Consider the following 24,932-nt stretch of genomic DNA (forward strand, 5'->3'; position numbering starts at 1 on the left):
ATGAAGATATGAATCCCAGAGCTCACAAAAGGAGGATGGGTCCTCAATGTTCCATACACAATGCAAGTCCCACCACATCATTTTCAGTTAAAGTACCTGAAAATTATTTGGTAAACCGTCCCTGACACTGTCAAGAAACAGTTGTTAACCTTCTCAGCACAGAAGTCGAAAATCTTTTTGTCTTTTTGGGTTCTCAAAGGCAACATATTCCCTATTTACTAATTTTACTCAATTTGATTGATGCTGTTATTTGCAAATTGACCTCCATGGAATTGATGTAGGAACGAATTAGTGGCAGATGGGGGCCTAAGCAGGGAAAGATCAAGGAAAGGCCCCAGAGTCAGGCTCCTACCCATCCCAAGAAAACAGACATAAGACAGCAAAAACAGAAGAAATAAACGTGGCTCCCTAACTCCAAAATGCTAGGGACTATCCCCCCTTGCATGGCTACTAAGTAATCACAGAAACTCACCAGACTAAAAAGAAATAGGTCATTAAGATGTTTTCAATACAGTCCCTGCTCAAACCAAGACAGCACAAGAATCGCAAGCTCATGGGCTACCTGACCAGGCTCACAGATATCCCAGATGTAGAGAAATATTATGGAGGAGGGATCAACCAGAGACAAAGGAACACCTTGCTCATGATATTTATAAGAACATCTTGTTATTACGATAGTTACAAATCCACCACTTTTGTTCTAAATATCCATCCAGATACTGACAAGAAATTTACCAAGTTCCCTGAGCAGTTTCCTATAAAAGACCATAAAAAGCCCTCAGTGGCACCCCTGTCAGGGGGGCCGTCTCAATTCTGAGAACTTTCTCTGCATGTCTGCTTAAAAAACTTCTATCACTTTGCTCACTCTGTGTCGTCTGTTCTAGATTCATTCCTTGACTCCTTGAGACAAGAACCAAGCTCTCCTGTATCATTTTGGTGCCCAAACCGGGGGCCACTCCCCTTAAAGGGTGAGTAAATGTGGATTCTATCCTTTCTTTCCTGGGTGACATCTCTCCCTTCGGTAACCGCTTCTTGTAACAAAAAGCAAAACCAGGTACTTGTCAGCCAGTTAAAGGCAGATAGCGAGGCTGCTGGTCTTAAAGACTCACGTTGACAGGCTTCTGGAGAAAGGTTTGCTCAATCCCCCTTCCCTAAAGGAAGGGAATGTTGGCCTAAGCCTAACCAGCTCCACTTTCTGTTTTCTGGCTTTCTGCATTGGCTTTTCCCCCCGCCTGAGGGCCTTCGCTTATTGTGGGGTCATGCTTGCAAACGGGGCCCCAGGTACTGGAACAGAGAGAAGCAAGGGTGAGGCAGGAAACTTAACTGCAACTGATCATTGTGGAGTCCGAGAAAATTAAGGCCATTCACCTCAAGTTCAGCATTAGCACAAATACAGCCATCTCAGGCCCTGTGAAGAAGAGCTGAACTTTACCTTCCTTCAGTTAAGCCCCATATTAGAATGAGAACAAAGCTCAGAACACCCTTGGCAGGAAGTCCCATATCAGAAAGACTACAGAGCTCAGAGAATCCCTTACAGATCTTAAGAAACTCCCCCACCCTTTCCCCTCATATTGGAATGGGAAAAAAACATTCCTCCACCCCTTCTGAAAATTCCCTAGACCAGCCCATGAAAAACCCAGCTGTAACCCACTTCAGGGTCCAAGCTCCTGCTCTGTTGTGTGGAGTATACTTGGACCCACGCTCGAACTTGTAAATAAACCCTTGTGTACTTGCATCGGTGTTGGCTCCTTGGTGGTTTCTCGGATTCGCAATCTTGGGCACAACAATCATGATCGGCCTGACTCATCAGGCACCATGGGGCAAGGGATGCAAGTGAATTTATGTGACCAAAGGATGAGGTCTCCTGTAGGAGAGCCCAGGAACATAAGGTCATTTATAGGATTCCATGTTCATTGATTGGAAGAATTAATATTGTGAAAATGTCAATGATACCCAGGGCAATTGGCACATTTAATGAAATCCCTATCAAAATACCATGGACTTTCTTCAGAGAGTTGGCAAAAATCATCTTGACATTTGTGTGGAATCAGAAAAGACCCCAAATAGCCTGGGGAATATTGAAAAAGAAAACCAGAGCTGGGGGCATCACAATGCCAGATTGCAGGTTGTACTACCAAGCTGTGATCATCAAGACTGGGTGGTACTGGCACAAAAACAGACACATAGATCAATGGAACAGAATAGAGAATCCAGAAATTGTCCCTCAACTCTAGGGTCAACTAATAGTCAACAAAGCAGGAAAGACAATCCACTGGAAAAAGGACAGTCTATTCAACCCAATGGTGCTGGGAAAATTGGACAGCCACGTGCAGAAGAATGAAACTAGACCATTCTCTTACACCACACACAAAGATGAACTCAAAATGGATGAAAGATCTAAATGTGAGACAAGATTCTATCAAAATCCTAGAGGAGAACACAGGCAACACAACACCTCTTTTGAACTTGGCCACGGCAACTTCTTGTAAGATACATCTATGAAGGCAAGGGAAACAAAAGGCAAAATGAGCTATTGGGACTTCATCAAGATAAAAACCTTCTGCACAGCAAAAGAAACAACAGAACTAAAAGACAACCCGCGGAGTGGGAGAAGATATTTGCAAATGACGTATCAGATAAAGGGCTAGTATCCAAAATCTATAAAGAACTTCTTAAACTCAACACCAAGGAAAAAAACAATCCAATCATGAAATGGGCAAAAGACATGAACAGAAATCTAACAGAAGAAGACACAGGCATGGCTAACAAGCACGAGAGAAAATGCTCTGCATCACTGGCCATCAGGGAAATACAAATCAAAACCACAATGAAAAACAAAACAAAACAAAACCAAACCCCAATGAGGGCAGCCCCAGTGCCTCAGCGGTTTAGCGCCACTTTCTGCCCAGGGTGTGATCCTGGAGACCCGGATGGAGTCCCATGTCTGGTTCTGGCATAGAGCCTGCTTCTCCCTCTGCCTGTGTCTCTGCCTCTCTCTGTCTGTCATGAATAAATGAATAAACTCTTAAAACACACACACACACACACACACACACACACACACACACACACACAATGAAATACCACCTCACACCAGTGAGAATGATGACAATTAACAGGACAGGAAACAACAAATGTGGGAGAGGACGTGGAGAAAGTGGGACCCTCTTGCCCTGTTGGTGGGAATGTGAACTGGTACAGCCACTCCGGAAAACTGTGTGGAGGTTCCTCAAAGAGTTAAAAATAGACCTGCCCTACGACCCAGCAATTGCAGTGCTGGGGATTTACCCCAATGATACAGAGGCAGGGAAACGGCGGGATACCTGCACCTGGGTGTCCACCGAAAGATGGATGGATAAAGATGTGGTCTATACATACAATGCAATATTACTCAGCCATTAGAAACAACGAATACCCACCCTTCACTTTGATGTGGATAGAACTGGAGGGTATTAATTATGCTAAGTGAAGTCCATCTGAGAAAGACAATCATCATATGGTCTCATTCGTTTGGGGACTATAAAAATAGTGAAAGGCATTATAGGGGGAAGGAAGAGAAAACGAGTGGGAAATATCAGGGAAGGTGACAACACATGAGAAACTCTTAACTCTGGGAAATGAACAAGGGGTAGTGGAAGGGGAGGTGGGTGGGGGAACAGGGTGACTGGGTGATGAGCGCCGAGGGGGGCACTTGCTAGGAGGAGCACTGGGTGTTATGCTACATGCTGGCATATCAAACTACAATAAAAAAATATACAAAAAAACCCCCCAAAATAGGATTCCTTGCTAGCCTAAGGTTCATCTGGAGAGTGCACATAAGGACTGGCAATCCAGCACTCTGAACCTGCCTTTGCTTACCTCTGGTGGCCTTGGGGTCCCCAAGACAGGTTAAAGGATGGAGACCTGTGCAGCCCCGGGGACTCCGCCGTTTAGCCCCGCCTTCAGCCCAGGCCTGATCCAGGAGACCTGGGATTGAGTCCCAGGTCGGGCTCCCTGTAAAGAGCCTGCTTCTCCCTCTGCCTGTGTCTCTGCCGCTTTCTCTCTCTCTGTATGTGTGTCTTATGAATAAATAAATAAAGTCTTTAAAAAAAAACAAAAACAAAGGAGACTGGCCCTGGGGGTGACACCCTGGGAAGCCTCATCCAAAAGCAGCACAGGCCTCCCGCTGAGAGACCATAGGTGTTCCACTTACTTCCTCAGCCTTCTAAAAGGAATATCACCGTTTAAATTATTAAGCTTCAGGGATCCCTGGGTGGTGCAGCGGTTTAGCACCTGCCTTTGGCCCAGAGCGCGATCCTGGAGACCCGGGATCGAATCCCACGCCGGGCTCCCGGTGCATGGAGCCTGCTTCTCCCTCTGCCTATGTCTCTGCCTCTCTCTCTCTCTCTGACTATCATAAATAAATAAAAATAAAAAAAATTATTAAGCTTCGCTAAGCTCTGGATTAGGACTCGGTTTTTCACAAGATCCAGAGGAAGCGGGATCATTTAGGTGGCAGACGGGTGAGAGTGGCTACTCCCGCTGGCCTCACCCCTCCTTATCCCAAGATGTCAGGCCACTCTATCAACTTGGATAGGCAGCAAAGGGGCACCTTGGTTTAGGTGAGAACTGACTTGTAGGGATGCCATCAGTGGTCACCTCTCTAGAACAGGTACAGGGCAGGAGATTCCTACGAGAATTTCGAGGTGGGAACCAATCAGCCTTTGCAGAGATGCTTGTGCACTGCATTCTGAAAAGTTGGGGAAATTGACCCACTGACACTGAAAAGGAAGTGTATGATGTTTTTCTGTTCCCAGGCTTGGCTTCAGGATCATCTGGAGGATGGAGAGACCTGGTCCCCCCTGAGGGAAGTATTGAAACAAAGCTATCTTGCAATTAGATTCATACTGTAAAAGGGGAGTTAAATGGTCCAAAGTCCCTCCTGTGCCTTACAAGAGCAGGCCGACTTCTGTAAATCTTGCAAAGAAAACACCTCCCTAGCCAAAGCAAAAGATCACAAGGGGCAAATGCTGATAACCTGCCCCCTGAGGCTCCCTCCCATCAAGAGGTACCTGTCAAACCTTCCTGCCGGCCTTACCCAGGCTTGCCTCAAGCTGAGAAACCTCCCAATGAGAGGAAGGTGCACTAGCTATACCCATGAACTGACACGCGTAGTAGAATTGGCCCAAGTAAGGTACACGTGCCATTCTCTCTCCAAGACTTTATAAACAGATCAAGAGTGACTTGGGCAAATTTGTAGATAATCCTGACCACTATACTGAAGTCTGTCAAAATACAAGCCAAATGCTTGAATTTGATTGCAGAGATATAATGCTGAATCCTTTTTTTTTCTTAAGATTTTTAAATTTTTTTGTTTATGAGACACACACACACACACACACACACACACACACACACACACACAGAGGGGGAGACCTAGGCAGAGGGAGAAGCAGGCTCCATTCAGGAAGCTGGATTCGGGACTCTATTCTGGAACCCTGGGATCACACCCTGAGCCAAAGGCAGACAGATGCTCAACAGCTTAGCCACTCAGGCATCTGGGCCTTTTACAAACTTAAACAAGCTTCATTAAAAGCTCCAGCTCTAATTTCCTGTAGGAAAAGAGTTTAACTTGTATGTTACAGAAAGAAAGGGAATAGCATTTGGAGTTGTGACCCAGACGAGGGGATCAACTCAGCAACCGACAGGATACCTAAGCAAAGAATCAGACATGGTGCCAAAAGGAGGGCCGGCTTGTTTACGGGTGGCAGCACCATTGAGCTTCTAATACCTGGAGCTACTAAGATAACCTTGGGGGCAGAAAGAACTGGTTACCCCCCTCCTAATGTAACAAGACTATGGGAATCAAAAGGAGGCTTCTGGCTGATAGTCGCCTCTTGAAATATCAAGCCTTACTCCTAGAGAAACCCCATATTTGCATTACAACTTGTACATCTTAAAATCCTGCAACTTTCTTGCCAGAGGAGGCTGCTAAACTGGAACACGACTGTGAACAAATGATAATGCAAGATGATGCTGCCAGGCAGGATCTGCAGGAGACTCCACTAGACAATCCTGAGTGGAATCTGTATACTGATGGCAGATGCTTTGTAGAGCAGGGAATAAGTGAGGCCGGATGGGCTATAGTTAGACCCTCTCAAGTACTGAAAGCAAGCCTCTTTCTGTGGAGGCCGAGAGAGAGAAGATCTCTGGCTACCATCTTAAACCCCTAGAGCAGCCCATAAAAACCCAGCTGTAACCCACCTCAGGGTCCAAACCCCTGCTCTGTCGTGTCGGGTATATACTTGGACCCAAGCTCGAGATTGTAAATAAATCCTCATGTGTTTGCATCGCTGTCGGCTCCTTGGTGGTTTTTCAGATATGCAATCTTGGGCACAACATTTGGGGGCTCGTCCGGGATCCAAGAGACCCCTAGGACCCCATCTGGAGGGTGCCAGGCATGGAGAGTATACTCAACTTTTTCCACCTTTTGCGCGCATATTTCCCGAGAGCTCTAAACTGTATTTTTACCTGTAGGAATTCCAATCTGTATTAGGTCGACACTGGCTTAGGCGGTTGTGCTGGCAGACCGTCGACCAAGGGTCTTGGGAGACATCCCTTACGCCTGCCGACTTCCGTCCTCCCGGCAAGCCTACAAATCTGGCCAAGGTGTATGATGTAAGTAAGACAAGGTAAGGATGAGAGTCCAGCAGCCTTCTTAGAAAGGATCATAGAGGCTTTTAGGCAGTACACCCCTATGAACCCAGGAGCCCCAGAAACGAAGGCCGCAATGATCATGGCCTTTGTTAACCGGGCCGCTCCGGACATTAAAAAGAAATTGCAAAGAGTAGAGAGACCGGGGGAGAAGAGCTTGCAGGACTTAGTAATAGTAGCAGAAAAAGTCTATAATAATAAAGTCTGGAAGAGCATCAAACTAAGTGACCGGCAGACCCGAAACCTAGCCAAGATCCTCCTGGCCACAACCATGGACGACCCACGGGAAAGTCGGAGATACCTCAAGAAACTGGCTTCAGGGACAGGTAAGGACGATGGCCCTGGTTCCCATCCGGAGTGCCCTAAACTGAACAAAAGCCAATGTGCTTATTACAAGGAGGAGGGCCACTGGGTGAAAGACTGCCCTAACAAAAGACCCAAGGCCCCTACCAAAAACTTGGAGATAGAGGACATGGACGACTAGAGGAGTCGGGGTTCGGCGCCCCTCCCTGAGCCCAGGGTAGCTCTCAGAGTGGAGGGGCAACCCGCTGAATTTCTAGTGGACACTGGGGCACGACATTCGGTTTTATTACAACCCCAAGGTAAATTGGCTAGCAAAACTTCATGGGTGCAAGGGGCCACGGGCACCAAACAGTACTCATGGACTACCCGGACAACTGTGGATCTAGGCATGGGCCGGGTGTCCTACTCCTTCATGGTCATCCCTGAGTGTCCCTACCCATCGTGAGGTTGGGACTTGCTCACCAAGATGGGGGCACAAATTTGCTTCCACCCCGAAGGGGCAAAAATCCTAAACAAGGAGGGGCACCCGATTCAGGTGCTTGTCCTGAGTTTAGAAGACGAATATCGTCTTCACCAAATGCCCTCGGCCCCAGTGACTGACATTGACCATTGGATGCAGGAATTTCTCCAAGCATGGGCAGAAATTGGGGGAACTGGGCTTGCCTGGCACCGACTGGCCATTTACATAGAACTAAAGCCAGGGGCAGATCTGTCAGGGTCCGCCAATACCCCATGCCTCCCATAGCCCATACGGGAACCACACCCCACATATGGTAACCAATGGACTTGGGCATATTGAGACCTTGCCAGTCGGCATGGAACACTCACTCTCTTCTGCCGGTGCGGAAACCGCACTCTAATGATTACAGGCCAGTCCAGGACTTAAGGGAAGTCAGCTGGCGAGTGGAGGATATGCACCCTACGGTCCCAAACCCATACACCTTCCTATCCACCCTGCCTCCACACAAACTTTGCTTTACTGTATTAGATGTAAAAGACGCCTTTTTCAGCCTGCCTTTAGCAACCAAGAGCCAAGACCTTTTCGCCTTTGAATGGACAGACCCCGAGAAAGGCATCAATGGCCAGCTCACCTGGACTCGACTGCCACAAGGATTCAAAAATTCACTGACCATCTTCGATGAGGCCTTACACGAAGACTTGGGTGAGTTCCAGTCCGAGCACCCTCATTCGACCTTATTGCAATATGTACATGATACCCTGTTGGCAGCGGAAGACCAGGACACATGCCTGCGAGGCACCAGGGACTTGCTCCAGACAATAGCGGCTCTAGGATAACCGGCCTCAGCTCAAAAACCCCAGATCTGAAGAGCAGAGGTGAGCAACCTAGGGTACACATTAGAGGATGGACAAAGATGGTTGACAGACGCACGGAAGGAAACTGTCCTAAGGATCCCACAGCCACAAACCGTATGCCAGGTACATGAATTCTTGGGATCAGCAGGGTTCTGTCGATTATCCATTCCGGGTTTTGCCAAGATGGCTAGACCCTCCTCTATGAGGCCACCAGGAACCAGCAGAATTTTGAATGCATAGAGGCCATGAACAAAGCCTTTAATGATCTTAAACAGGCCTTGCTGTCTGCCCCAGCTCTTGGGTTGCCCGACCTAACCAAGCCCTTCTACCTGTATGTGGACGAGAAAGACGGGGTGGCAAAAGGGGTCCTCGTCCAGTACCTAGGTCCCTGGAAGAGACCGATAGCCTATCTCTCGAAAAAGTTGGCCATGGTAGCCACTAGATGGCCCCCATGCTTAAAAATTATTGCCGGTGGCCACTATGGTCAAGGACGCAGACAAACCGGCCATGAGGCAAGAACTGCATGTTACCACCCCACATGCTATTGAAGGGGTACTTAAACAGCCCCCAGACTTCTAGATCAGCAATGCCCATCTGACCCATTATCAGAGCCTACTGCTAAACCCCACCAGAATTTGATTTAAGGCACCAACAACCCTGAATCCGGCAAAGCTACTCCCTAACCCAGACTGGGACCCCCCTCTACATGTGTCAAGAAATTGTGGCACAGGTGCATGGAATCAGAGCTGATCTCCAGGACCAGCCACTGCCTAATGTGAACACCACCTGGTACACGGACGGCAGCAGTTTTGTCCTAGAAGGAATCAGATTCGCGGGGGCAGCCGTAACCATGGAAACGGAGAGCATCTGGGCAGCACCATTGGCAGCCGGAATATCGGCTCAATGGGCAGAAGTGATCGCACTGGCCGAGGCGCTAACCGTGGAGAAAGGTAAACGAATAAACATTTATACTGACAGCAGGTATGCCTTTGCCACCGCGATATCCACGGAGCCCTTCACAGGGAGAGAGGGCTTCTGACAGCAGAGGGAAAAACTATTAAACATAAAACAGGGATCCCTGGGTGCTCAGCGGTTTAGCGCCTGCCTTTGGCCCAGGGCACGATACTGGAGTCCTGGATCGAGTCCCACGTTGGGCTCCCCGCATGGAGCCTGCTTCTCCCTCCTGCTGTGTCTCTGCATCTCTCTCTCTCTATGTGTCTATCACGAATAAATAAATAAATAAATCTTTAAAAAAATAAAAATAAAACAGAAATCCTTGAACTCCTAAGGGCCCCCTGGCTGCCCAAGGACCTAGCTATCACTCATTGTCCGGAACGCCACAGAGCAGTACTACCAGTAGCCAGGGGAAGCCGAATAGCCGACTCCAAAGCTAAGGACGTGGCCCTTATGATGACCCAGGTTTTAACAACCACACTACCTGATGCGGGGGCTGCAACCCTGCCTGATACTCCCAACTATACTGACACTGACTTGCACTGGATCAAACGCTTGCCTACGACCCAATGCTTGCGTGGCTGGTGGAGGGCCGCAGACTCCAGCCTCATCCAGCCAGAGGAACTAGGACGGCGAGGCCTATCCAAAATGCATCGGAGTACTCATATGGGAACAAAGAAAATGGAAGACCTCAAACGGCACGAAAAGATCACTATTAAAGGCTCTAGAGCAAAGATCAAGCAGATATTGGCGAGCTGCCACGCATACCAGTTAATGCCACTGCCCGTGGATCTCACCCAGGTACCCGACTCTGAGGGGACCGCCCAGGAGCCTACTGGGAAGTGGACTTCACTGACAAAAAACCTGGAAAATACGGGGACAAGTATTTACTAGTGTTTGTGGATACTTTTTCAGGGCAGACAGAGGCATTTCCCAACAAACATGAAACAGCACAGACCTTGACCAAGAAACTGCTAAAGACATCTTACCGAGGTATGGTTTTCCTGTTAGAATTGGATCAGACAATGGCCCAGGATTCATCTCTAAGGTAACACAGGGAGTGGCACAAATACTTGGGGCAGATTGGAAATTACATTGTGCATATAGGCCCCAAAGCTCAGGACAGGTAGAGAGGAGGAACAGAACATTCAAGGAGACCTTAACTAAATTAGCTCTGGAGACTGGCGGGAACTGGGTGACTCTCCTCCCCTTTGCCCTATATAGGGTGAGGAACTCCCCATATAAGGGGGGACGGACTCCCTACGAGATCATGTTCGGTCTTCCTCCACCTGTTATCCCCAATTTAAAACCTGAGGTGCTTGCTGAATTGGATGATCACCCACTTCTTTTCACTCTCCAAATGTTACAATGAACCCATGAGCAGGTGTGGCCTAAGCTGAGGGCCCTCTAGGAGACTGGGCCACCCCCGGACCCCCATCAATATCAGCCAGGTGATTGGGTGTACGTGTGGAGATACCAACACCAGACACTTCAACCTCCCTGGAAGGGAAGGGACCCTTACATCGTGATCGTGACCACTTCCACCACTCTCAAGGTTGACAGGATTACGCCCTGGTTCCACTACACCCACGACCAGCCAGCTGACCCACACGCCTTTCTCAAGGACTTTGTTCCAGAATGGAAAAGCCAACCAGAAAAGGTCAATCCCCGAAAGCTAAGACTGAGCTAATCTCACTTATTTCCCACCTCCAAGACTCCCTAGTCTTAGGTTGTCCTTCAAAATAGAAGGCGATTATACTTAGTCTTCTTACAACAAAGGGTGGGGGGTTATGTGCTGCCACAAACGAAGGCTGTTGCTTCTATGCTGAAATGTAAATCGGGGCGAGAACAGGAACAAGGTTGGATCGAACCCTGGTTTAATCATTCCCCCTGGCTGACTACCATGTTATCCTCCCGCCATCCCACTCATCATCAGCCTCCTCCTTCTAACCTTCAGACCCTGCATAATTAATCGATGAGTAGCTTCTTGTCAAAGATCGGAGTCAATACAGTCCAACTCATGGTACTCAGGCAACAATGACAACCACTGCATCTTTAGACAGAAACCCAGAACCGGAAATTGGGTCCTGCTTAGGATCCTAGGAAAAGAGGAGAATGTGGCACCCAGGGAATTTAACAAAAATCCCCTACCCCTGTTTTAGTATACGTGCTGCCGAAGCGAGCACAAAAATCCCCTACCCCTGGACAAGCGGAGCAGGACTAACTCCATTTTCTGCTGCACCCGCCACCTCCTGCTATGACCCCCACAGGACCTGCTTATTAAAAGGCGCTGCACCACCCTAGTCAAGCCACTGAGCACACCCTTACCCGAAATCAGATCATAAAAATGTAACCCCCGCTTGTGCCCCCCAACACTGCGCGCCAATTCTGACCAGAGTGATAGGCCAGTTCAAACGGTCACCATAGGTAGGGTAAACTGGGAGTCAACTGGCCCCCAGTTGCGGGCGGACTCACATGACTGTGCAACCTTCTGTGTGTGTTACAATCCCGTGGGCCACTGGCCCCCGGAAAGCTGCTACGCCTCTGAGCCCCGGGGTCCAAGTCCCTGCTCCGCCGTGTCGGGTATACTTGGACCCAAGCTCGAGCTTGTAAAGAAACCCTCGTGTGTTTGCATCGGTGTCGGCTCCTGGGGGCTTTCTCGGATTTGCTACCTGGGGCACAACGTGGGGTCCTGCTCCCGGGAGCGGGGAAGTCCATCTCTTTCCTGCTGGACACGGGGCGACTGGCTCCATTCTGCCTTCCACTCGGGTGCCGGGTTCCCCTCTCCAGTGGTGGTGGTGGTGGGAACTGATGGCACCTCCATCTACTCCACGGACGGGCTCCCCTCTCACCCTCCTTCCTTAGAACTCCTTCCTGCCCGGCTCCTCTCCTCGGCCGGGATATCCTACACAAACTCAAGGCCACCGTTCGTCTTTCTCCCTCACCCACTGCCTCTGCTCACCTCGTCTTACCCTTCATTTCTCCTGATCCCTCCCTCCACTCCACGCCCCCCGTCTCCCTCTACCCCTTAACCCCCAAGTCTGGGACACCTCTAAACCAATGGTGGCCACTCACCACCCCCCAGTCAAAACCCACTTAAAAGATCAAACCCCCCCGCCTCCTCTCCTTCTCAGCCCCAATTCTCCATTTCGGAAACTCACCGACGGGGACTTAAACCTAGTACAGACCGACTTGGCCAGCACGGCCTCCTTATCCCCAACAGCTCCCCGAGCATCACCCCCATTCTCCCTGCCAGGAAACCTTCTGGAGCCTATCGCCTAGTACAAGGTTGAAGACTCATCAACGAGGCTGCTAGCCCTCTCCACCCGCTGGTGCCCAACCCATACGCCCCACTTTCTACTGTTCCCTCCACCGCTACTCACTTCTCACGCTTAGGCCTCAAAGATGCCTTCTTGATTCACTGCTCCTCCACACCCACATTCATACGTTCTCTTGGCCTTCCCATGGGAAGACCCCGACACACATACCTCAGGACAACTGGCCTGGACGGTCCTGCCTCAGGGACTCACGGATAGTCCCCATCTCTTTGGCCAGGCCCTTTCTAGACATCTCCAACAAGGCTCTTTCACACAGAGCACACTCCTCCAAGAAGTCGATGACCTTCCCCTTTGTAGGCCCTCCCGACCTTCCTCACAGGAAGACACTGCTCTCCTCCTCAGCTTCCTTGGTTCTAAAGGGTACCCGGTCACTCCCTCCAAAGCGCAACTTTGCACCCCCACGGTTACCTAGCTGGGTATATCCTTAACCCCTACACCTCGAAAACACTCACTGGAGACCGCCTCCGCCTACCACAACACCAGCATCTCCGGCCTCCCCTCTCCCCGCCAGAACGCCGACAACCTTCTCTCTTTCTTGGCTCTCGTGGGTTTCCTCTGGTACTGGATTCCTGACTCCGCTCTCCTGGCACGACCCCTCCACAGGGCAGCCAAACCAACCCCACGGGGGCCACGGACAGACCCCTCCCCTGTCAAACACCTTCTCTCCAAACGGGAAGACTGCCTTACTTTGGGACCCGTTTCAGCTCTTCCAGATCCCCCAAAACCTCCCTACTTATTGACTGATGAACGTTCCCGCTCGGCCCCTCGCCTCCTGGTACAGCCAACAGGACCAACGGAGCGGACACGGGCGTACCTCTCACAACAGCTAGATGTCGCCGCTCAGGGCTGGCAACCATGTCTCAGAGCCCTGGCTGGGGCCGCCTCCCTGACAAAGGAGGCCCTTACACTCACTCTACAAGGCCCCTCGCCGTTTTCTCCTCTCACCGCCTGGGACACAGATCTACTGAGCCAGAAATCTGTTTCTCATCTGGACCCCGCTAGACTCCAACTTGATCTTCTCCTCTTCATCGAAAACCCGGACATCTACCACCCACCAACCTCTCGTCTAAATCCTGCTCCCCTCCTGCGGGTGGGTACTCCCCCCGCGACTCACTCAGAACCCTCCCATTCCTGCCCTCAACTCCTGCACGAGCTGACTCCTCCACGTCGGGACTTTCCTATCAAGCCCTCCCGAAGCCTGACCGAATCCTCTTTGGGGATGGTAGTTCTCTCATCGCCCCGGACGGCCAGAGAGAGACACGCGGCCTACGCCGTACTTGCTTACCCTCGATGCCGTCCTGGAGGCGGCTGCCCTCCCCCTCGGGACACCACATACACTGCCTCCAAATACGCCTCCCTCATCACACACACACATTCTGTCCTCTGGCAAGAGCGAGGGTGTCTTACCACCAAGGGTACCACCCATAATCAATGGGCACCTCATTTCACAACTACTGGAGACCCTCAGCCCAGACCCTCAGACCCCCCAACCTCACTCAAGTAGCCACTGTCCACTGTCGTGGACCGACCCTCCGAGGACCTGGTGTCCCGAGGCAACAACAAAGCCGACTCTCCACTGCCCGACCCACTGCCTTAGACCCCCACCAGCTCCCCTCCTCTTCCTCCACACACCACAGTCCCCCTCTTACACACACCAGGAAACTCAGACAGACACCCAAAAGGATGGGAGGAATCGCCAGGGACACAGGCCGCATCTTCATTCCAAAGAAACTCGCTCTTCCAGACCCTTCAGCCCCCATGATCGTTTCAGACATACGGCAGGCCCTACACGTCGGGCCCAAGGCCTTACACCAGTTCCTACAACCCCTTTTCCACCCTCCACATGTGCCACAGGTTACCGGAGAGGCGCCGAAGTCTTGCAAACCCTGCTCCACGGTCAACGCTCGAGGGGGAATTCGCAGGCCCGGCGGGGCCCAATCCCCAGCTCTGCGCACACCAACCTGGCGAGGACTGGCAGCCTGACTTTTCCCACGTGCCACGCCATAAATCCTTTCCCTACCTGTTAGCCTCAGTGGACACCTTTACACGGTGGATAGGGGCTTTCTCCATACCTCGGGACACTGCGGAGGCGGCGGCCACCATAGCCCTCCAACACGTCATTCCGAGGTTCGGCCTCCCGCGGACCCTACCATCTGACAACGGCCCGGCCTCATCTCCAGCATCACCCAGCAAGTCTCCGAGAGCCTAAATATTACCTGGAAACCCCATATCCCATACCAACCCCAGTCTTCGGGTAAGGGAGAGCGGGCCGACGGCCTTCTCGAGGGACGTCTCACCAAACTGCCCTTGAAGCCCGCCCGTCCTGGCCACCCTCCTCCCGCTGGCTTTAACAAGGCTCAGAGCTTCCCCTAGAGGGCCGTGGGCTCTAAGTCCCTTTCAGCTTCTCGTGGGCGGCCCTTCCTGCTCACTCAAAATCTTCCCGTCACCGCCTCCTCTGCTCCTATCTTGCCTACCTTACCTAACTCTTCTAAGAGCCCTCCTGCGGGCCCATGCGACTCAGTCAGCCCGACTCCAGGGGAACCCACAGCAGATACTCCCCAAGCCCTGGCCCCAGGGGATTGCGTCCTGCTACAAGAACTATACCCAAAAACCTTACAGCCTAAGTGCACCGGTCCCGATACGGTGGCCCTTACGACCCCCACGGCCGCCAAACTCCTAGCACACCACCCGCGGGGTACACAGCTCTAAGTGAAAGCGAGGCCCCTCACGACACGGATGCGCAGGACCACCTTTGGGACCTACTCCAATACTGCTTTCAAAGCTCCATCCTCCTCCTCCTGGTCCTACCTCCTAGTTACTCCACCACTGACCCTGGTTTAGGTGGACGTTTACATGACAGAAACCTGGCACCGGGGAATGTCCACCACTGATTGTCAACCACTGGGTTGCCAGGCCCTCATCAATTTCTCCATCCCCAATTGCCAGTCAATTCCTGTATCCACATCTGATCCTAGAATCTCTTCCACCTATGATCAAGACCCATCCTACCTGCCAAAACTACCCGGTTGAAATCCACGGATGCTGCCCTTATCGCTACTGGAATATTCATCGCCTTGGCCACTTGTGCCGGGACCCTTTCGCCGGCACCTTTGCAACCAGTGACCCATGAGGCCGCTTCTACAGAACACACAGTAACTATAGCCTAACTATTCTGGACCCTTGGGATTCCCACTGGGCGACGGGGGTAACCGCAAAATTGTACCGCTGCCCCTTTTCCTCCTACCCTACCGTCTTCTCTCCCCGCATCTACACGACATACACACGTGCGGCTCTCACTTCCACCAATCCAACCCGACCGAAGGAACCAGACTCCCACCATACACGTGCACAGGAGCAACTTCTCCAAACCCACCTACAGGCTACCCCAGCTCAGGCCCGGGGCGGGGCCCCTTCTGCTAGATGAAACTTAGCCAACAAGGCACTTACTTCCCTCTCCAGCCTTTCAGGCATGGGCAATCTGTCCCACTGTTTTATCTGTGCCGCCTGGGGCAAAGCCCCCCTCTTCCCTGGTGGCCGTTCCCCTCCCTAACGCATTGAACTGCGCCAACCTCACACCCGCACCTCCAGGGCATTGCATTCTCCCTCTCTCCTGGACAATGCCTTATTCACGGACCCTCTCAACCACCACTTCCCTTTGTGTTACTCCACCCTTAGGTCTTCCCTGCGTGTAGTCACCCTGTCAAATGTTACCTCTCATCACGCCCCGATCCGTGGTCTCTCTTGGCGCAACGGGCAGCCTTTCTGAATCTCTAGGTACCTCTGCCTCTCTCCTCTGTCTGCCTGTCTCCCTGGTTCCGCGACGAACTCTCTCTAGTCGGGCAGAAGTAGCCCTCCTGGCCAGCCTCCCGGAGAAGCACAAACGAGTGATCTTTCTCCCACTACTTATCGGGGTCTCCCCGGCTTCAACCCTGGTGGCCGCCCAAGGACACGTCACTGGCGAGACAGGACCCAGGTAGGAAACCTGAACCATACCTTACTTACCCAGACCCCATAGAAAGGCAGAAGCGCTTATCGCCCCGTACCGCTTCCTCCAGTCACATGCCCCAATGCCTATCAGCCCGTACAGACACGAGCCCTTAGCACTCCCCCTTCAAAAGCCGCCTTCCCCGGCTCTGCTCCCTCTCGGGGCCTGGGAACCTCGCCCCAGATGCGCCCACTGAAAGCCTCTTTTGACCCACCTTTGCCTGGCCTCTCTAGTTCATTTGCCTACCAGTCGCATGAAACCTGAGATTTGGTGCCGAAACCCGGGAGGAGTTCGAGGCCCCGCTCTGGAGGGAGCCCCTCTCCTCTCACCACCAGGACCTGAACTGAACCCCACGCCTCGAGACGCCGGGTAGGCGCCCCCTGATTCCGTGCCCCTGTCCCGCTGGTCCTGCCGGAAGCCGCGGCCGCGCCAGGGCAACTCCACAGAGCCAGCGGGTGGCTCTCCGGTGCTCCCTGGGGATCAGGAGACGTCCTCATCCTTAGGGCCACCTCTGTTTCTCTGGTGACCCTGGGCTGCAAACGGGGACGCCTGTCTTCAGTCTCCGGGTTACCCGGTGCGAATCATGGAACTGCCCAATCCCAATGTGACCCCGAAACTCCGACGGGTTGTCTACTGTCCAATTTCAAAACCCGGGGCCGGGATCCCTGGGTGGCGCAGCGGTCTGGCGCCTGCCTTTGACCCAGGGTCCGATCCCTGGAGACCCGGCACCGAATCCCACGTCAGGCTCCCGGTGCATGGAGCCTGCTTCTCCCTCTGCTTGTGTCTCTGCCCCCCACCCCCTCTCTCTCTCTCTGTGTGACTATCATAAATAAATAAAAACTTAAAAAAAAAGAAAAGAAAGAAAACCCGGGGCCTTTCCCAGGACCTGAAAAGGCGCCGCCTCAGCCTCATTCATTTCTCTACGGTGGCCCGGCCCCAATATTACCTGGACAATCAGTCTCCACGGCCCCTGAGGGTACTTCTGACTACCAAATTCTCACGGCCCAGGACAATCTCTAGACCTCAGGGCAAGCGGACCAAGGTCCCAGACATGCAGGCTTTCTGGGACCTCCGCTCTCGCCCCTCTCTCTGCTCCCAATGTTCCACCACCCAGGTCCTTTCGGCGCGGGAGCCGCTCCCTCCGCCCCCTCCACCCATTCCCTCAGCTCCAAGAGCCCCCGAATCCTTTCCCCCTTCCCCTGTCTCAGGGTCCCCTGACACCCTGGCCCGAACACCTACTAGGGGAACGCCAGCCCTGCCCCCTGCCCCCTTCTCCTCCTCCTGCCTCCCAACCACACACCTCCTTACCCGTTTCTGACCCCCAACCTTCACCCCCCTACCTCCCCTCCGATCCAGGTGCACAAGATCCCACAAGGTCTCGCCTCCCCTGACCTGGCCGGCCCCCTGCGACAGGTGGTGGGAGCTGAAGGGATTGTTCGGGTCCACGCTTTCTCCCTTCAGGACCTTTCCCACATGGAAAAGGGGGCTGGGCTCTTACTCTGCTAACCCGGGACTGCAGCCAAGAATTCAGTATTTGGCCCAGGCAGAGGGCTTGCTTGACTTGGCAGGATTTGCATGTGCTGCAGACCACCCCCCTTCCACCAGAGGACAGGGAGCGAATGCAGGCTGCCGCCCGACAACACGCCGGCCGGGTCCGTTTCACCGACGGGGCTGTGCCAATCGGTGCTCGGGCGGTTCCCGCCGAGGATCCCGCACGCCCTTAGCAGACGGGACGGGAGGCGGGGGGGCCGCCGCCGCCGCCGCCGCCGCCGCCGCCCCACGTCCACTGTCTCCACGCTGGCACGCGGGCGGTCTCTAACAGGGCTGTCTGTCAACTACGCTAGGGTCCGGCAAGTCGCTCAGAACCCAGATGAGAAGCCTGCTCTTTGCCTTCAGAGGCTCGCTGAGGCTGTAACCCAGTACCCTCGCCTGGACCCTGCCTCCCCGGCCCCGTCCAGGGCTACTGTGGTGGCGACGCATTTTCTCTCTCAGTCCTCCCCGATACCCGGAAAAAAAAATTCAAGAAGGCCGAAGAGGGTCCCCAAACTCCCATTCCCGACCTGCCGACCATGGCATTGAACGTCTTGAACACCCGAGACGAAGAGCGGCTGAACCGCAGGGGCAGGCCAGACTGCAGCTGCAGGTGCAGGTGCAACTCCACACCCCAGCCTCGCTGGCAGCCCTGCGGCCGGCGGGCTCCGGGAGGCACACAGAGGGGCACCCCACCGCATCCCGCCTGGGGCTTGCGTCAGACGCGGCACCGAGGGACACCGGGCCCGTCAATGTCCCAGGATCACGGAGCCGACGCGGCCAGGCCCGCGATGTCGAGTGACGGGCCACTGGAAATCCGCCTGCCCTGGTCTCGGGGCATCCTCGGCGCCTCCACACGGAGGCAACCCTGAGCCGCAAAGTCCAACCTTCCGACTACTCGGACTGGACCACGACTCGCGGGGCCCAGACTCGGACACCCCCTAACCCAGGCCGAGCCTGGGGTGTGGGACCCAGGGAATTTAACAAAAATCCCCTGCCCCTGGACAAGCGGAGCAGGACTAACTCCATTTTCTGCTGCACCCGCCACCTCCTGCTATGACCCCCACAGGACCTGCTTATTGCTTAAGGCGCTGCCCCACCCTAGTCAAGCCACTGAGCACACCCTTACCCGAAATCAGATCATAAAAATGTAACCCCCGCTTGTGCCCCCCAACACTGCGCGCCAATTCTGACCAGAGTGATAGGCCAGTTCAAACGGTCACCATAGGTAGGGTAAACTGGGAGTCAACTGGCCCCCAGTTGCGGGCGGACTCACATGACTGTGCAACCTTCTGTGTGTGTTACAATCCCGTGGGCCACTGGCCCCCGGAAAGCTGCTACGCCTCTGAGCCCCGGGGTCCAAGTCCCTGCTCCGCCGTGTCGGGTATACTTGGACCCAAGCTCGAGCTTGTAAAGAAACCCTCGTGTGTTTGCATCGGTGTCGGCTCCTGGGGGCTTTCTCGGATTTGCTACCTGGGGCACAACGTGGGGTCCTGCTCCCGGGAGCGGGGAAGTCCGTCTCTTTCCTGCTGGACACGGGGCGACTGGCTCCATTCTGCCTTCCACTCGGGTGCCGGGTTCCCCTCTCCAGTGGTGGTGGTGGTGGGAACTGATGGCACCTCCATCTACTCCACGGACGGGCTCCCCTCTCACCCTCCTTCCTTAGAACTCCTTCCTGCCCGGCTCCTCTCCTCGGCCGGGAGATCCTACACAAACTCAAGGCCACCGTTCGTCTTTCTCCCTCACCCACTGCCTCTGCTCACCTCGTCTTACCCTTCATTTCTCCTGATCCCTCCACTCCACGCCCCCCGTCTCCCTCTACCCCTTAACCCCCAAGTCTGGGACACCTCTAAACCAATGGTGGCCACTCACCACCCCCCAGTCAAAACCCACTTAAAAGATCAAACCCCCCCGCCTCCTCTCCTTCTCAGCCCCAATTCTCCATTTCGGAAACTCACCGACGGGGACTTAAACCTAGTACAGACCGACTTGGCCAGCACGGCCTCCTTATCCCCAACAGCTCCCCGAGCATCACCCCCATTCTCCCTGCCAGGAAACCTTCTGGAGCCTATCGCCTAGTACAAGGTTGAAGACTCATCAACGAGGCTGCTAGCCCTCTCCACCCGCTGGTGCCCAACCCATACGCCCCACTTTCTACTGTTCCCTCCACCGCTACTCACTTCTCACGCTTAGGCCTCAAAGATGCCTTCTTGATTCACTGCTCCTCCACACCCACATTCATACGTTCTCTTGGCCTTCCCATGGGAAGACCCCGACACACATACCTCAGGACAACTGGCCTGGACGGTCCTGCCTCAGGGACTCCAAGGATAGTCCCCATCTCTTTGGCCAGGCCCTTTCTAGACATCTCCAACAAGGCTCTTTCACACAGAGCACACTCCTCCAAGAAGTCGATGACCTTCCCCTTTGTAGGCCCTCCCGACCTTCCTCACAGGAAGACACTGCTCTCCTCCTCAGCTTCCTTGGTTCTAAAGGGTACCCGGTCACTCCCTCCAAAGCGCAACTTTGCACCCCCACGGTTACCTAGCTGGGTATATCCTTAACCCCTACACCTCGAAAACACTCACTGGAGACCGCCTCCGCCTACCACAACACCAGCATCTCCGGCCTCCCCTCTCCCCGCCAGAACGCCGACAACCTTCTCTCTTTCTTGGCTCTCGTGGGTTTCCTCTGGTACTGGATTCCTGACTCCGCTCTCCTGGCACGACCCCTCCACAGGGCAGCCAAACCAACCCCACGGGGGCCACGGACAGACCCCTCCCCTGTCAAACACCTTCTCTCCAAACGGGAAGACTGCCTTACTTTGGGACCCGTTTCAGCTCTTCCAGATCCCCCAAAACCTCCCTACTTATTGACTGATGAACGTTCCCGCTCGGCCCCTCGCCTCCTGGTACAGCCAACAGGACCAACGGAGCGGACACGGGCGTACCTCTCACAACAGCTAGATGTCGCCGCTCAGGGCTGGCAACCATGTCTCAGAGCCCTGGCTGGGGCCGCCTCCCTGACAAAGGAGGCCCTTACACTCACTCTACAAGGCCCCTCGCCGTTTTCTCCTCTCACCGCCTGGGACACAGATCTACTGAGCCAGAAATCTGTTTCTCATCTGGACCCCTCTAGACTCCAACTTGATCTTCTCCTCTTCATCGAAAACCCGGACATCTACCACCCACCAACCTCTCGTCTAAATCCTGCTCCCCTCCTGCGGGTGGGTACTCCCCCCGCGACTCACTCAGAACCCTCCCATTCCTGCCCTCAACTCCTGCACGAGCTGACTCCTCCACGTCGGGACTTTCCTATCAAGCCCTCCCGAAGCCTGACCGAATGAATCCTCTTTGTGGATGGTAGTTCTCTCATCGCCCCGGACGGCCAGAGAGAGACACGCGGCCTACGCCGTACTTGCTTACCCTCGATGCCGTCCTGGAGGCGGCTGCCCTCCCCCTCGGGACACCACATACACTGCCTCCAAATACGCCTCCCTCATCACACACACACATTCTGTCCTCTGGCAAGAGCGAGGGTGTCTTACCACCAAGGGTACCACCCATAATCAATGGGCACCTCATTTCACAACTACTGGAGACCCTCAGCCCAGACCCTCAGACCCCCCAACCTCACTCAAGTAGCCACTGTCCACTGTCGTGGACCGACCCTCCGAGGACCTGGTGTCCCGAGGCAACAACAAAGCCGACTCTCCACTGCCCGACCCACTGCCTTAGACCCCCACCAGCTCCCCTCCTCTTCCTCCACACACCACAGTCCCCCTCTTACACACACCAGGAAACTCAGACAGACACCCAAAAGGATGGGAGGAATCGCCAGGGACACAGGCCGCATCTTCATTCCAAAGAAACTCGCTCTTCCAGACCCTTCAGCCCCCATGATCGTTTCAGACATACGGCAGGCCCTACACGTCGGGCCCAAGGCCTTACACCAGTTCCTACAACCCCTTTTCCACCCTCCACATGTGCCACAGGTTACCGGAGAGGCGCCGAAGTCTTGCAAACCCTGCTCCACGGTCAACGCTCGAGGGGGAATTCGCAGGCCCGGCGGGGCCCAATCCCCAGCTCTGCGCACACCAACCTGGCGAGGACTGGCAGCCTGACTTTTCCCACGTGCCACGCCATAAATCCTTTCCCTACCTGTTAGCCTCAGTGGACACCTTTACACGGTGGATAGGGGCTTTCTCCATACCTCGGGACACTGCGGAGGCGGCGGCCACCATAGCCCTCCAACACATCATTCCGAGGTTCGGCCTCCCGCGGACCCTACCATCTGACAACGGCCCGGCCTCATCTCCAGCATCACCCAGCAAGTCTCCGAGAGCCTAAATATTACCTGGAAACCCCATATCCCATACCAACCCCAGTCTTCGGGTAAGGGAGAGCGGGCCGACGGCCTTCTCGAGGGACGTCTCACCAAACTGCCCTTGAAGCCCGCCCGTCCTGGCCACCCTCCTCCCGCTGGCTTTAACAAGGCTCAGAGCTTCCCCTAGAGGGCCGTGGGCTCTAAGTCCCTTTCAGCTTCTCGTGGGCGGCCCTTCCTGCTCACTCAAAATCTTCCCGTCACCGCCTCCTCTGCTCCTATCTTGCCTACCTTACCTAACTCTTCTAAGAGCCCTCCTGCGGGCCCATGCGACTCAGTCAGCCCGACTCCAGGGGAACCCACAGCAGATACTCCCCAAGCCCTGGCCCCAGGGGATTGCGTCCTGCTACAAGAACTATACCCAAAAACCTTACAGCCTAAGTGCACCGGTCCCGATACGGTGGCCCTTACGACCCCCACGGCCGCCAAACTCCTAGCACACCACCCGCGGGGTACACAGCTCTAAGTGAAAGCGAGGCCCCTCACGACACGGATGCGCAGGACCACCTTTGGGACCTACTCCAATACTGCTTTCAAAGCTCCATCCTCCTCCTCCTGGTCCTACCTCCTAGTTACTCCACCACTGACCCTGGTTTAGGTGGACGTTTACATGACAGAAACCTGGCACCGGGGAATTTTCAGCACTGATTGTCAACCACCGATTCTCAACCGCCCCTGGAATGGCCAGGCCCCTACAGACTGAGTTACTGCGGGAGATGACCTGGCCGCCGCTTCTGTTGTTCCTCCTAGTGTCACTTAGTACCTCGGACAGATAGGGGCCGCCAGTGAACAGAGGCCTCACCGGATAAACAGCTCCCACGGAGCCTTGCACCTGCTAGGGGGCGAAGCATGTCCCACATGTGCACACACCTGAGAATCAGCATGGCCGGCCCCTCCCCCAGAAGACCAGCTGGAAGGACAGGGGAAGAGCAAGTTCCTGTCCAAGCAGCGCTAGAAGGTTCAAGGCTAAGTCTAGGCACTTACAGTATATAAAATCAGAGGATACCCCTTCTTGTTTTTTGTTTCCCGCCCCCTTTCTTCTTTTTCCTGTACTAGTTGTTTTTAGCTAATCTGCACTGAGCAAAATGACTAGGAGGAAGGATTCACCACAAAAGAAAGAATAAGAAACAGTCCTCTCTCCCACAGAGCTACAGAATTTGGATTTCAATTCAATGTCAGAAAGCCAATTCAGAAGCACAATTATGAAGCTACCGGTGGCTCTGGAAAAAAGCATAAAGGATTCAAGAGACTTCATGACTGTAGAATTTCGATCTAATCTGTCCAAAATTAAAAATCAATTAAATGAGATGCAATCCAAACTGGAGGTCCTATCCTGCTAAAAGATGAAAGGGTCAACCAAGAAATTAGAGAATTAAAAAATTCATGGAAGCTAATGAGAATGAAGATACAACCACTCAAAATCTTTGGGATACAGAAAAGCAGTTCTGAGGGGGAAATACATCACAATACAAGCATCCATCCAAAAACTGGAAAGAACTCAAATACAAAAGCTAACCTTGAACCTAAAGCAGCTGGAGATGAACAGCAAATGAACCTTCCACCAGCTGAAGAAGAGAGTTAAGTAAAGATTTGAGCAGATCTTAACAAAATAGAGACCAGAAGAACTGTGGAACACATCAACAAAACCAGGAGCTGGTTTTTGAAAGAATAAGATAGATAAACCATTAACCAGCCTTATTAAAAAGAAGAGAGAAAAGACCCAAATTAATAAAATCAGGAATGAGAATGGAGCGGTCACCAACACCAAGGAAACACAAAGGATTATAATAACATATTATGAGCTGAGCAGCTATACACCAATAAATTATGCAATGGAGAAGAAATAGACGCATTTCTGGAAAACCACAAACTACCAAAACTGGAGCAGGAGGAAAGAGAAAACCTGAAGAGGTCGATAACCAGGGAGGAAATTGAAGCACTCATCAAAATCCTCCCAAGACACAAATACGAGGGCCACATGGCTTCCCTGGGGAATTCTATCAAATGTTTAAAGAAGAAACCATGCAGATTCTACTAAAGCTGTTTGAAAGATAGAAAGAGATGGGATACTTCCAAACTCGTTATATGAGGCCAGCATCACCTTAATTCTAAAACCAGACAAAGACCTGTCCAAAAAGGAAATTACAGACAAATATCCCTGACGAACACGGATGCAAAAATTCTCAACAAAATACTAGCCAATAGGATCCAATGATACATTAAGAAGAGTATTCACCATGACCAAGTGGGATTTCACCGCGGAACGCAAGGCTGGTTCAGCACTCCTAAAACAATCAATGTGATTGATCATATCAGCAAGAGAAAATCAAGAACCATAGGATCCTCTCAATAGATGCAGAGAAAGCTTTTGACAAAATACAGCATCCATGCCTGATCAAAACTCTTCACACTGTAGGCATAGAGGGAACATT

At 53.1% G+C, this 24,932-nt stretch overlaps 1 long non-coding RNA gene and 1 other non-coding gene across 6 annotated transcripts in view; both read right to left on the reverse strand.

The window, feature by feature from the left end:
- Window positions 1-5,412: 5,412 nt before the first annotated feature.
- The window catches only part of LOC119866237, a 35,369-nt gene continuing 15,849 nt past the window's right edge, over window positions 5,413-24,932 (reverse strand). For 3 of the 5 annotated variants that reach the window (XR_005379482.1, XR_005379485.1, XR_005379486.1), the window contains exon 7: window positions 5,413-8,340. This is a non-coding gene — a long non-coding RNA (uncharacterized LOC119866237). The remainder of the gene's footprint in view (window positions 8,341-24,932) is intronic. The other 2 variants (XR_005379484.1, XR_005379483.1) reach the window with 2 other exon arrangements.
- MIR8905 (microRNA mir-8905) lies at window positions 13,718-13,862 on the reverse strand. The gene is given in 1 exon segment (NR_128903.1): window positions 13,718-13,862. It is a non-coding gene; the product is annotated as a microRNA mir-8905 (primary transcript).

This window comes from Canis lupus, chromosome 26, assembly GCF_011100685.1.
Source record: "Canis lupus familiaris isolate Mischka breed German Shepherd chromosome 26, alternate assembly UU_Cfam_GSD_1.0, whole genome shotgun sequence".
NCBI classification, from domain to species: domain Eukaryota; kingdom Metazoa; phylum Chordata; class Mammalia; order Carnivora; family Canidae; genus Canis; species Canis lupus.